The sequence below is a fragment of the Pan paniscus genome, chromosome 1 (assembly GCF_029289425.2).
Source record: "Pan paniscus chromosome 1, NHGRI_mPanPan1-v2.0_pri, whole genome shotgun sequence".
Lineage (NCBI taxonomy): Eukaryota > Metazoa > Chordata > Mammalia > Primates > Hominidae > Pan > Pan paniscus.
This window is the reverse complement of record NC_073249.2, coordinates 49,004,547-49,019,302: the sequence shown is the minus strand read 5'-3', so window position 1 is coordinate 49,019,302 and position 14,756 is coordinate 49,004,547. Positions and strand designations below refer to the sequence as shown.

The 14,756-nt window shown below is 41.0% G+C and overlaps 1 long non-coding RNA gene across 1 annotated transcript; it reads right to left on the bottom strand.

Annotated features, from left to right (window-relative positions):
- Positions 1–7,126: 7,126 nt before the first annotated feature.
- On the bottom strand, positions 7,127–12,087 carry LOC134730003 (uncharacterized). The gene is made up of 3 exons (XR_010111596.1): positions 11,651–12,087; positions 11,299–11,530; positions 7,127–10,453 (listed from the first exon to the last, which is right to left on the bottom strand). It is a non-coding gene; the product is annotated as an uncharacterized LOC134730003 (long non-coding RNA).
- Between the last annotated feature and the right edge of the window lie 2,669 nt (positions 12,088–14,756).

Here is a 14,756-nt window from a genome sequence, read left to right as displayed (position 1 = left end):
TTAGAATTTTGGGTTGTTGGGTTTTGTGGGTTTTCTTTCTTTCTTTTTTTTAAATTATCAAGTCATTATATTATGTCCATCAGTCAAAATTGAAAAAAAACACAAAGGATTTTTAATACACTTCATGTTTTCATCTGTGGATGTTAATTACAGAATAGCTGACAGCAGAAGAGTATTTTAGGTTAGAATCTTTCTCTGAGTCTCACTGGGCTCCCGGGTGATTATTTGCAGCCCTTCTGTCCCTTCTTCCAGGCCTTCCCTTTATCCCACCCCACCCCATCTCACCTCTGCGCCCTCTTAATTGTTCACGGAGAGAAAGCAAGAACACCAACCAACTGATGACGTTCTTTCTGTACTTAGTGTTACTTGCCAGTGAGTAGTCATTTTTGTGAGCTGGGAGACATTCTCCACCATGGCTAATTACCAGGGAGTTCGAGTCATTCTGCCTGGGTTCAAATACCCCCTCTGCCACTAATGCTGTGGGAATGATTTGGCCTCTTTAAGGTATTGAAAATTAGTGTTCCTTCTGTATAGGGGGCTGTATAGTGAGCGAATTCAATTAAAGACCAGAGCCAGCCTCTGGCATAGAGAAAGTGAGCACTCAGAGTACAGTAGCTGTTGCTATTGATATTTCACAGGCTCTGATGCAGAGAAGCTTGTCCCCAGTGCTCCATCCACGAAGGGAGCAAGTTGCTCCCCATTCATGACTCAAAACACCCTGGAGGAAGATTATGTTTACTGGTTCTATAGTAAACTTCCACCTTGTGAAATGACTTCGGATGTTTGTTAATACTGGTAAGCTTTCCGACTTCCCTGTGAGTGGGGTGTTGGCATTCTCTTTAGCCCCAAATACTTACTTTAAAGAAAACCACTCTTATGTTACAAAAATACAATAGCAATTCTAAATAGAAGTTATTCCTACTTCAATCTTTATCTATAACCCTCATTTCCAGTGAGTTCTATAAACTTTCTTTCTGATTCTAAGGAAACTGTAGCTTCCTGCCACTTCCTCTATTAATACAGTTGTAGTAACATCTCCTCACTGTCTATTCAACTACATGATCAAAATAGGAAAACGGACTTCCTAAAAGTTGAACTTAAATTAGACATTAACTCTCAATATCTGGTTCATGATTGTATTTTTTTGTTATTAATTCTTTAAAATTAATTCAAGAATCTTAATTATGCAAAGCTTCAGTATAATAGCAAAGACTATTTTCTCCTTTTATTAAACATTGCAAGGCAACTGCTTTACCATTTATATTCATTTTCACTTTCTAGGAACACAAATAAATATTTAGAGAATTTCACACACAAAAAAGTCATCAATCAGAAAGAGGACTTAGCAGACTATTAGAAAAAAAAAAAAAGGTTGTTTTAAGTATATGTAAGTTACTATGTATCTATGTACACAGTAACTTTCTCCTTTCCAGTCTTCCTATTTGTATTCAAATATTCAAATAACATACCAGCTAGCTGCTAATGGTGTGATTTTCTGCAGTACTTTTCCTGGATGCAAAATGTTTGACCCTGCAAAGACAAGGTGACTCAGCACATTTAAATTGCAGAGCTCAGGTTTAGAGGATAGACACATTGCAAGAACTGCTGAGAAGATATTAGGAGAGAATTTTTGTTAAGGTTTGAAAGGTCAAAGAATTTAAATGTATGCCCCTCTAGCCCTACCCCCACCCTGCCCCAAAAAAGGAAAAGTACGGACTGGAGAAATGAGAAATAAGATTGTGGTAAAAACAATTCCATCTGATTGCTAAAAAGATTGTTGTACTTAACTATATTAGCATTTAAATGGCCCTGGTAGGACATGGAGGAAATACCTACACGCTAATGCAAAAAAGGTAGGGAAGCTGTCAGGTTTGCACCTTTTTTGTCTCATTGTTTAAGTGGAGCCAGTTTTTTTCCCAGGCTGGATAAAGAGACTGCAGTGAAGGTGAAACAGATATTGAGAAAGCTAATATTGCTTACAAAAAAGCAAATAAAAATTTTTAATTACAAACATTGTAAAGCTGAGAAATTGAGAATGTTAATTACTATATGCTTTTCTACTGGTGTGTTTGGGAACTAGTGATTCCCAAACCTTGCAGACTATCAAAACCACAAGGGGAGGTTTTCATAAATATAGATTTACAGTTCCCTTCCTGTCCCCATTCTGATTCAGTGGGTTTGGGGTAGAGCCCAGGAGTCTGTAAAACACTCATCCAAGTGATTCTGACACACAGGCTAGGCAGGGATCAGACACAGCTGATGAAATGCAAAGGTGAGGCAAAACAAACCGGGAGTCACATCTCTCCCAGCCCAACTGTAAAATGCATGGGTAAAATGTCAAAGAGTACTTTAACATTTAGGAGGATGTCTCTTCATATGTTAAAGCTAACAAATGAGGCCAGGCGCAGTGGCTCAAGCCTGTAATCCCAGCACTTTTGGGAGGTCGAGGTGGGTGGATCACTTGAGGTCAGGAGTTCAAGACCAGCCTGAACAACACGGTGAACCCCAGTCTCTACTAAAAATACAAAAATTAGCTGGGCATGATGGCGGGTGCCTGTAATCCCAGCTACTCAAGAGGCTGAGGAGGGAGAATCGCTTAAACCCGGGAGGCAGAGGCTGTAGTGAGCCGAGATGGCGCCACTTCACTCCAGCCTGGGTAAAAGAGCAAGACTCCGTATCAAAAGAAAAAAAAAAAATGCTGACAAATATTAGTCATATTTTTAATTGTCTTACCTTTTAAAATTCCCAACAATATCCTAACTTTTAAAAGTTATTCTAGAACATGACCTTGCCTTCTAGTTCCTGTTTATAGTGATGAGCTACACATATCTTTGTGCCTGAAACAAAGACTTCTTTGCCAGACTCTGTGCCTGCCAATTTCCTTCAATTCATTCACAGAGTCTTCACTGCAACTCCCGTAAGTAGCTACTATTATCCCCATTTTACAGATGAAGAAGTGTGTCTATGAGAATTGTTCTAGTGATAAACCTGAGACATAAACAGAGTCCTAATACTCATGCTGGATTGTCCATTGTTATAAAGAGCTGGGTTTGTTGGTTAGTTATTTGGAGAAATTTACACATGACATTTGGTTATGTTCAAAAGAATCTCAGGCCTGGCATAATCTTCATACATTCAGCAAACAACAGTTAGGCATCGTGTCAGGTGTGGGCAAATACAAGGACTACCCACAGCTCTCTACCCTGGAAGTACCTTCCCCACCCCTCTACAGGGTAGCAGACAGACAAAGAGGAATCATCTCCAAGAGATACAAGGGCCACCCACAGCTCTCTACCCTGGAAGTACCTTCCCCATCCCTCTACAGGGTAGCAGACAGATAAAGAGGAATCATCTCCAAGAGTTTCTTCTGGACTTTGCTCTATTAACTGTCCCATTGCCTTCAGGGGCACATGCGTAACTGTATGAACTGAAACATTTCCACTGCTGATTCAGAAATGTGTTCACCCTAATTATGGGCACAGAATGCTCTGAGGAACACAGGTGGGAGGGGCTGTCTCGGGCCCTCTGGACGCCTTCACAGAGAATATGGCTTATGAGCTGAAGGTTGAAGGATGAAATATATGTCACAAAGCAAAGTGAAAGGGCCCAGGGCAGCATGTGCTGGGCCTGCCATGTCCAGCAGGGAACCCTGGGGCTGAAGTAAGGCCAGAGGTAGGAGCAACAGGGGGAATGGGGCAGGTGGGGAAGTGGGGTGTAGGCTGGGAAAAGACCCAGAAGGGGATTTTATGCTATGTGAGGAGTTTAGAATTCAAAAGATGCAAAAGGGAACCAACAATGGGGGGGTTTTTGTGTTTGTTTTTGTTATTTGGGTTTTGTTTGTTTTTCTGTTTGTTTTTGGCTAAAGAAGGAACAAAGATATCTGTAACTGGTTGTGATCAATTAGTTGTAAACACTGTTGCACTTGACCAGCCCCAGCCGTGGTTTTTATGCAGAGGAGTCATAGGACCAGATTGGTATTTTAGTAATGCTCGTGCCAGGGTAGAGAATGGGTTGCACAGAAGGCACAGGGCTTGACAGATCAGATCAAAGGCTGTTGCAACAATCCAGGTTGGATCCAGTCCAAACTAATGGTGTGATCCTGCCATTAAAAAAAAGGAACTCACTGGAGAAGTTTCTGAGGTTCGGGGCATGAGCTTTGGAGTCAGGTGGGCTGAATGCTGGTTCTCAACCTCTTCTTAGCCATGTCTGTAACGTCATCAAAACCTCACCTTGCTTATTTTATATGAGATGAAATCTGCTGTCTGGGTCATTTTGCAAATGAAATTGGGGTTCATGCTCAACTGCACAAGGTTCTCACTCCATCAATGGTGATAGTGATGATGATGATGATGATGATGATAATGATAATGACAGACAATACTTTGGTGACTGATTGGCTTTAGGCTGAGGGTAAGTGACAGAAGAGTACAGGATACCTCCAAGGTTTCTAATTGGGTGAGTGAAGGCACACATTGTCAACCGGGCTGGGGGCACAGAAAGAGGACCTGGTTTAGAAAAAAAAAAAAAAGTAGTGCATTTGGTTTTGAACATGTTGTGCTAAGGATACCTACCAGAATTTGTTTTATGAACAGTTAGTTGGAAATACAGATTGAAAGAGGAGTCAGGGCCGGGCTTGGTGGCTCACACCTGTAATCCCAGAACTTTGGGAGGCCGAGGTGGTCGAATCATGAGGTCAGGAGTTCAAGACCAGCCTGGCCAACATGGTGAAACCCCGTCACTACTAAAAATACAAAAAATTAGCTGGGCATAGTGGCGGGCGCCTGTAATCCCAGCTACTTGGGAGGCTGCGGCAGGAGAATTGCCTGAACCCGGGAGGCAGAGGTTGCAGTGAGCCAAGATCGCGCCACTGTACTCCAGCCCAGGCGACAGAGTGAGACTCTGTCTCAAAAAAAAAAAAAAAAAAGTAAAGAAAGAAAGAGGAGTCAGGGCTAGAAGTACAAATTCTTGAGCCATTTGGGATCATGTCTGAAGTTGTGGGAATGAAGTTTCAGGGAACACTAATACATATGGCATATTGAGAAGAAACCAGAGTAGCAACGATTTTGTTCAAAATGAAAGCTCTGATTCAGGATTTTCAGAAACAGAGAGCCGTTAAACAAATGTACATTGAGAGCAAACTACATGCCAGGCACTGTCCTGGAGCTGGAAACTGGAACATACAAGCCAACCCATGGAAAGCTCACATTGTAACAGAGGAGACAACTCTGTAATAAACCTGGTACCCCAAAAGAGGGAAAACACCATGAGGGAAGTAGGCAGGGTGCAGGCAGAGGGTGGAGATGTTGAATGCCTGGGGGAGGCCCAGGCTAGCTACAGGGGCCAGGTAAGGCCTCCCTAGGAGAGGACATTTGAGCTGAGACCTGAGACTAGGAGAGCATTAACTGAGGACTTATTAAGTACAAGGCTCTGTTCTAAGCCTTTTAAGTACATTATCCTATTTAATCCTTACAACAACCCAATGAGGTAGGTGCTGTTATTATCCTCATACTAAAAATAAGGAAACTTAACCACAGAAATGTTAAGTAACTTCCCCCACACAGCTAGCAAGCTGGCACAGAAGACCCTGACTGACAGTCTAGCTTCAGACAGCCCATGCTCTTCCCCGCTGCACAAACTGCCTCTCACTGTCTGTGATAAATGCTCCTATTAATAGAAAATGAGTTCAAGAAGGAAAATGCGATCAACAGTGATCACAGTGGTTCAGAGCACAAAGGCTTCATCTAGAAATAATTTTAAGTGCTTGGTCTTTGCTATGTTACTACTTAAAGTGTGGAAGCTTCATAGAGAATTGGTCAGTAGCCCCAGATTCAAGTGTCAGCTTCGCTATTCTCTAATTTCGTAACCTGCGGACAGACAAGTAATGACCTCTAAGAAAATTCATTCTTTTCACCAGTAAGGTAGGTCTAACACACAACTCCAAACTTACCATGAAGATAAAGAGATTCAATCCACATACATGACAATCTCTAGCAGACAATATTATCTTCAGGAGCTGGCTGATGCTGGGGAAAGTTTCCCAGTACAGATAGCACACCATGACGTCTTCGTAAAAAGCTGAAGCTCAGAGCAGGTGCAGCACTGAAAACAGGACACTTTAGGTGACAGCCTACAGACTGCTATTCTGAGAAAAGATCTTCAAGGGGTAGAAAAAATCACTTTTAGAACTCCAACTGGTCTTATCAATTTTTAAGGAAAATTAAATTTGTCATATTTGCCATTGTGAAAATCAGCTCAAATATACAACAGGAAAGCTTATTTCACTGAAACTCAGTTCATTCCAGACTCAATAAAAAATGACAGGCTTCTTCTGTGTTCTACCTTTTCCTCCTCTACTTTCCTCTTTCCAGACAATAAAGTATTGTCCCTTGTGAGGTAGAAACAAAACAGCAACATGAAAACAAATTCTAATAGCTCATGGGAAGGACAGACATCATGATCCCAAAGTGCTATGTTAAATGCCTTAAGAGGCACCACTACTGTGCAATGGTGGTCCAGAAAGAGCGCGCCCAGCCAGCTGGATCAGGAATGATTATGAAGAGAGGATTTGATCACGGCTTTACAGGGCTTTAAAGGGCAAACTACGGTTTCCTGCAGTGGCTTTGGTAGAGAGCATCCACAAGGCCCTGAGAGGCATGGCTTTGCCTGCCTTTGTCTCCTACAGCATCCACCACTCTCCTAGCCCCAACTGCCAGCCACAAGGGCAGCTCTGCTCCTCTCAGGATCCTCTGAGGCCACCCCTACATGCAGGGATCTGCACTTGCTCAGGATCAGAAATACTTCTGGTCTGTGAATGAGCTTCACACTGCTGGCCTCAAGGGGAATATAACCTTCTCTGTAAAGCGTTCGCTGAGCACCTGCCCCTCTAAAGTTCCCACCTGGACATGCCCCACATCCACCCCCGTCACTCCTCCACACAAACTCATTAACATTCTATTTTACTTTCTTTATAGTACTAATAAAGTACTATGGAAAATTATCGTGCTCAATTTTTTTACTGGATTATCTTCTGCCCATCCCCATCCTCTGCTAAAAATTGTTAAGTCCCATAAATGCCTAGATATGGTCTTTCTTTTTCACCCTTATATTCCCAGCACCTGGCAGGAAGTAAAGAGCTCAATAAATATTTATTGAATCAATACAGGAATGCAGAAGAGCATGATCAAGTTGCAGAGGCAGAAAAGTAAAAGCTGAGTTTGAGAAAGTGGTAAGTTGCACGTTCTGGTCCAGCTGGGCACGGATAGATGAGGTGGGACAGGTTGCTTGCAGAGGACTTGGTGCAGTTTGGACTGAGTAGATAGTGGAGAGCTTCTGAGAGTGTTTGACCAGGCAAGGCCCTGAGAAGTGCTGTCCTTAGAAAGGATTAGGCCAGCAACTATGAATAGGATGAACTGAAATAAAGCTAGAAAGCCCAGGGAAAACCATTTGTTACCCCTAAAATTGGCAAAGATTAAGAAGTCTGACAAGTGTTGGAAAGTATCTGGGGAAACAGTTTTCCAACAGTTGAAAATCAATTTGGTAATATCTCTTAAAAGTTAAATTGTGCATATTCAAAATGTAGCAATCCCGCATCTAGGAATCAAGACTAAGAAACTATTGCCTATATATTAGTGAAAAAAATATAAACAATCATATATTCACTAATAAATGGACTGATAAAATGTGGTATTATTTATGCCATGAAATGCTAGACAGCAAATAGCCGGGTGTGGTGGCTCATGCCTATAATCCCAGCACTTTGGGAGGCCAAGGTGGGCAGATCACCTGAGGTCGGGAGTTTGAGACCAGACCGGCCAATATGTTGAAACCCCGTCTCTACTAAAAATACAAAAATTAGCCGGGCTTGGTGGCAGGCGCCTGTAGTCCCAGCTACTTGGGAGGCTGAGGCAGGAGAATTGCTTGAACCCGGGAGGCAGAGGTTGCAGTGAGCTGAGATCGTGCCACTGCACTCCAGTCTGGGTGACAGAGCGAGAGTCTTTCTCAAAAAAAAAAAAAAGAAAGAAAGAAAAGAAATGCTAGACAGCAATTAAAAATAATGAATATATATATAGATGGGGGTGTGTGTGTGTGTGCACGTGTGTGTGTGTCTGTACAAAAACATGGCTAGACCTTAAAAACAATGCTCAGAGAAAGTAAACAAATCATATAACAGTTGGCTGGGCATGGTGGTTCACACTTGTAATCCTAGCATTTTGGGAAGCAGAGGCGGGAGGATCTCTTGAGGCCAGGAGTTTGAGACCAGGCAACATTGTAAGATCCCATCTCTACAAAAAAAAAAAAAAAAATTAGCCAAGCATAGTGGCACACACCTGTAGTCCTAGCTACTTGAGAGGCTAGAGCAGGAGGATCACTTGAGCCCAGGAGGTCGAGGCTGCAGTGAGCTATGATCATGCACTCCAGCCTGGGTGACAGAATGAGATCCTCTCTCTCTAAAAAAGAAAACATTTATGTATATTTAAATCCATAAAACAATACTACATATTAACTATGGGTACATACAAATATATATAAAATATTAAAAAGTATACAAACTGAACATGGGCTCTGGGAAGTGAGGACAGAAGGAGGAAATGGACTTGGAATTAATATTCAAAGGCAACTTGATTTTATCATCAATGTTTTGTTTTATTTCTTTAAAAAAATTGAAGAAGATATGACAAAAATAATAACAGTTGTTAATTTTGAATGATGGGAATATAGTGGCGTTTACTGGGAATCAGAAGAGAGATGCTAGTCACAGATGGAAAAACTAACAGGATTTCAGGACTGGGTGGGTTACTAGAGGGTATAAAGTTGCCAGAAAGAATGAAGAATAAAAATTATATTCTTTCTTTTCTTTAACAATGAGAGGCTAGCCACACCATTAAAAGAACTAAAAAACAATGAGCTCCACTTTAGAAAGGTTTGTCTTATTAATGAGACAGCCAAATCATGGCCAGCAAAAAGTCAGAATTCAAAAACCCAAGCTGGCACTGATAAGCTATCCTGCAAAAGTAAGGAATAAAGTAGGTGCCTCATTCAATATCCTCAAAAAAAGCTTTTTAAGACTTTTTTAAGGTCCATAGAGAGTTCACTTTGTGTATTTGGCTTGTTTACAACATATATAGAAACCCAACCACAGTGTCCTATACTCAACAATTGAAAGTGAGGTTACTAAATTTTAATACACATTTCTAGAAAGCCTGGGGGTCTGACTCTGAAAATCAGCCATTCTAGTAAGACAACTTGTTAAGAGTTTCCTTTCAGTAAGCAACATCGACTAACAGAGCAAACAATGATCCAAATTTACACTGTTCAAATTAAAATTTCAAGCATTAACCTCTATTTTGAAATCAATCTGCCTGTCTTTACATAAAGATTATCAACTTCCAATTATCAGAAGAATGCAGCTTATCTTTATTAAAATGTACCCCCCCAATATTTCATGATATTTACATGTTTGCATAGTACTTTCCTATCCTTTTGTAACGTGTTTTGCAACTCCTGAAAAGTCAATAGTCTTAGCTCTTCTCTAAAGGGGGAAACACAAGAGACTGAGTGACTAGTTCAGGGTGACTCACAGGCAGAGTCAATATTGGAACTCGGAACACTGAGCCTGGCATTCCAAGTTCCCAAAACCTTGAGGCTCTTGCTAATCCCAGCAGAATTTTCTTCTTTACAGGGCTGTGCTTCTTTGAGGCCTCTGAGACTAGAATGTTAGTGTCCAAAGCTTTCTCTTTCAAAAGTAGTCAATAGTCAGAAATAAATGTTGGCCTGCAAGTTCAATGTTTTTCTTTTTTTTTTGAGACAGGGTCTCACTCAGTTGCCCAGGTTGGAGTGCAGTAGCACGATCATGGCTTATTGCAGCCTTGACCTCCTGGGCTCAAGCGATCCTCCTGCTTCAGCCTTCCAAATAGTTGGGACCACAGGCATACCCCACCACACCCAGCTAATTCTTAAAATTTCGTAGACATGATGGTCTCACTTTGTTGCCCAAGGTGGTCTCAAAGTCCTGGGTTCAAGGGATCCTCCCACCTTGGCCTCCCAAAGTGCTGAAATTACAGGTATGAGCCATCGCTTCTAGTCCATCTTCACTTTTTAAAAGGCATAGCTAAACTGCATTGATACAACCTAATGATCTCCCTAATTAATGTAACTTTGCTGGTAATTGTTTTTTTAGAGTCCTCTGTTTAAGATTGGGTTAAATTCAAATCAAATGGTACTGTTTAAGCTGTTTGCTGTTTTTTGTGTTTGTTCCCCGTTAGTGCTATCTTGGACATGCTGAGCTTCTAACTGCCACAGGGCTGTTTTGCTACTACTGACCTTATAAAGCCAACAGTTAGTGACTGTGTATATAAGGATTTAAGAGATTATTTTACCAGAATAAGGTTGCTTTGTAGCCATCCGGTGTAAATGGTGTTTCTTTCCATTAACAAATTGAAGAGCCCTTAAGCACCTGAAATTAAATAACAGCTTAAAAAATAAATTAATATACAAAAAATTTAGGTTTACTGACAATATCAGATTATTTCCCATTAAAAAAAAATCACCCAACTCTTTTTTCTGATGCCTTTCACGTGGGACTTCAAAAAGCTTTTCCAAATATTTTCACTATCTGTAGTTCTCATTCTAATTTTGTAAATTAAAAAAAAAAAAAAGCCAAATAACTGACCCAAAGTTATGCAGTCAGTTGGTAGTAAAAGCCAAATAAGAGCTCAAATTTAATCTAGTCATTAGAATCTGCCACAGTGTCCTCTTCGCTAAGTTGTACTACTGCCTCATTTTATTTCCCTTAAAAAATAATTGTTTGCATGTCAGTTAAATGGTCACATTGAAATATAAAACACGCCAGTATTATCAAGAGGTCCTTTCTTAAAGCAACAAAATACAATCACCTTTGTGCTAAAAATAAGCTATAAAAATAATTGTGTACCTTATAAATTTATCTACAAGTTTTAGCCTTCATTATATTCATTAATTAAAATGCCATAAATCTTCCTTTCCTATTGCTAAGATATTCTTAAACTTGCATACAAAGCACCAAAATGCACATCAGCCGCAACACACACAAATTCATCACTCAATCTCGGTCCATTACTCTTGCCAAGGTCAGTATCGAATATTCTTGAAATTTTCACTTGTAGAATGAATAGATGTTTTGTAAGGATTATCTATTCAGGCAGAAAAAAAGGGGGGAGGGGAAGAACACAAGAAACAATTAGCTATTCAACTGGTACTGAGCAAATTCCAAGTACGGAATCCTTTGTTTGTTTTTATCTTGTTTTTGTTTTTCTTACCTACCTTGGGACTCCAGTCCACGAGAAGAAATACATCTTGTGAGATTTTTGTACAGCCTTTCTACAAACCTCCGTAGAGAAGGAGACGTTGTTGTCAGTTTTGGCTTCCTTTTGCAGTCAGGGACTGGGACCCAGAGTTATCTATTTGCATTTCAACACCCTTCTTTTGTTTTCGGTCCCACAAGAGGCTCAACCAGTTCAAAAGCAGGTAAGGCAGTTAGATCATTGTAATGACCCTAGAAAACTCAAAGGAGAAAACTTTTGCAAACAATGTGGTTATTTTAGCAAAAAACTACTACTTATTTCATCAGTCAAGCCTACAGAGCTCAAGCTAGACCATCTTGTTAAAAATTTACCTTAGGTTGTTCTTAATTCTCTCTGTGCCCTAGAGAGAGAAGAATGATGGTGGAAAGCAGGGTTAGAGAACAGAGAGTAGGAGAGTTCTGCATCCAGAATCTCTTCTGAATAAACAAATATCGCTAAAATATCCAAATATTCACAGGAATTTACAGGTCACATTATTGCATTTGATTCTGAGAGCAACAGCCTCTGTCATTTCTGCTGAAGGAGCATTCCTATATAGCTCTAACAAAATTAAGAGAAAAGAATACTTTCTAGGTGGAGAGAGTTGGAGAGGACGGGTAAAGGTGCAGCCATCCCAGTGTCTGAAGGACACTCAGACACAAATGCTGCTGGTGTATACTTCCTGTCACACCCACTCAGATGACTACATGGTCAAGATTCCAGAATGTGATCCCGAGGACAGCTTTCTAAGCATTTAATATTCCAAGAGGCATCAGCAGATAAAAATGTGCAGAGTTGCAAATTTTTAATAGAAAAATCCCCCAGGGTCTATGTTGAAGGTCAGTGTTTGGGAAAAGGCTATATTATAATGGGGCTATGGAGTCACAGATTAGAGATGGAAGGGACCATAAGGTTCATTTCCTCAAGGTCCATGGTTACACAGCTGGTTTGTGACAGGCTATGAGCTCTCTGGGGTCTCAATCTCACGCTCTTGAGCTTTTGGTTACCAAACCTGCTTAGATGAGATCCACAGTGAGGTTATATTGTAAAAATTCTAAGACTTGGCAAGTCAGCCTATAATGAAGATATATATGCATAGACTTCAAAGGACTGACCTTGTCATCACCTACAATAGCTCTGCCGCAAGATTACTGATTCAGGCATTCAGCTTTTGGATAAGCATCTTTCCTTCCAACTTGCATGACAACAACTCCAACTGCTCTTAGAAATATTGGGGCCTCCAGTCTATTGATCCATCTGCTTTCTCCCAATTCATTAGCCTTCAGCTGTTTTCACTTTCCTTCTTACTCAATTTTTATTCCATGGTCTGTTATTACTATATCCTTTTTGCCAATCCCTTAAACTCCCTTCCTCTCTGTTTTTTCTACAAACCTATCTAGGAAAACGACAGCCCTCATTGAACCCCGCCATCTCCTTTCTCTTTGCTTGCACGCAACAGTCAAACTCTGCTGGAGGTGATCAAAAGCGTAGACAGGTTCATCATCACCAACTTCTTATGGGCCCTCAATACTAACGACTACATTTTTGTTTTATTTTTAAGAAATGGAGTCTTGCTCTGTCGCTTAGGCTGGAGTGGAGTGGCATAAACACAGCTCAACGCAGCCTCCATCTCCTGGGCTCAAGAGATCCTCCTGCCTCAGCATCCCAAGTAGCTGGGACTATAGGCACAAGCAATCATGCCCTGCTCTAACAACTGTGTTACGTTTCTTTTTTCAACTTATTTTCCAAGAATTATTTGAAACTTTCTCCATCACCCGCAAGCTTCCAATACACCCATCTTTCTCTCTTTACTCCTTCATCTTCTGCTTAGATGAGGATTCTCTAGATCTTTTTCCACCCAGATCCCTGCTTTCCCTCCTGCTTCAAGGTGAACGAGACTCCTCCTCCACAAGGGAAATCCCTTCTCTTTGGCCTTGTATTCTCTTCTGTCATCATCACCCGCAACCTTTTTGTCATTTTTTTCTCATATCACATCATTTTCATCAGAAAAGCCTATTGGTTCTGCCTTCAAAATATATCCAAAATCCAATAATTTATCATCATCATCACTCCTACCCCCTCATCGAAGACATGGTCATCTCTCATCTAGACTATTAATGGTCTATCAACTTTCACCATTGCCCCCTTACAGTCTATTCTCAACAGTGATCTTTCGAAATCATAAGTCAGAGCATGTTCCTCCTCTGCTTAAAACCCTCCAATGGCTTTCTATTTACTCAGAGTAAAAGCTGAAGTCCCTACAAAGACCTTTAATACCCTACCAGCACTGTCCAGTAGAACTTTTTGTGGCAATGGAAATGATCTACATCTCACTGTCCAATACAGTAGCCACTAGCTACATGTGGCTACTGTGCATTTGAAATGTGGATAGTGCAATTGATAAAATGAATTTTTAATTTTTAAAATTTTAATTAATTTACATTTAAGTAGCCACTTGTGGCCAGAGGCCACCATATTGGAACACTCAGCTCTACAAGATCTATTCCCCATCCACCATATCCACCTCTTGCCTGAGCCTATAAAAGCCCACAACACACTATAAAAACTCCTTTGAAGTCAGATGATGTCACTCCTCTGCTTAAAAATCTCTATAGTTTCCCATTTTACTCAAAAGCCAAAGAAAGTCCTTATCTTGATTTACAAGGCCTCATATGATCTGGCCACCTCACCCATCTCTCTGACCTCAGCCTCTAGCTTACTCTCTTCCTTGTTGACTCCACTCCAGGCACAACATTGCCCTCCTTAGTGGAACACATCAAGTATGCTATTGCCTCAGGGCCTTTGCTCATGCTGTTTTCACTGCCTGGAACATTCTTTTTCCCAATATTCATATGACAAACTCAGAGCTCCTTCACTTCCTTAGTAAGTACTCTGCTACATGTGTCTTCTGATGAGAGGCTGATGGGACCTTACTTGATCTGAAAGTCCTATCCAAAACAATTCCCTCCCACTTGATCACTCTCTATCTCCATACTCTGTTTGTTGTTGTTGTGTTTAAGTAGAGACGTGGTCTCACCATGTTGCCCAGGCTGGTCTTGAACTCCTAGGCTCAAGTGATCCTCTCACTTTGGGCTCCCAAAGTGCTAGGATTATAGGCATGAGCCAACACGCCTGCTCTCTGCTCTTTCTTTATAGCACAGATCTCCATCTATGTTTCTTTACTTATTACTTGTCTCCATCAGCAGGGGCAGCATCTCTGTTTTATTCACAGCAGTATCCCTAATACCTGAAACAGTACCTGGCTCAGAGTAGGGTCACAAACACTCACACACACACACACACACACACACACACACACGGCTGAATTTGATGAGTGAATACACATGGCCCTATGGTGCCAAAGACTATTTACAAGTCTCAACACTGGTCTACAACCCAGCACTCTCCTGCTGCTATTCCCTGGGGAGAGGTTGGGAA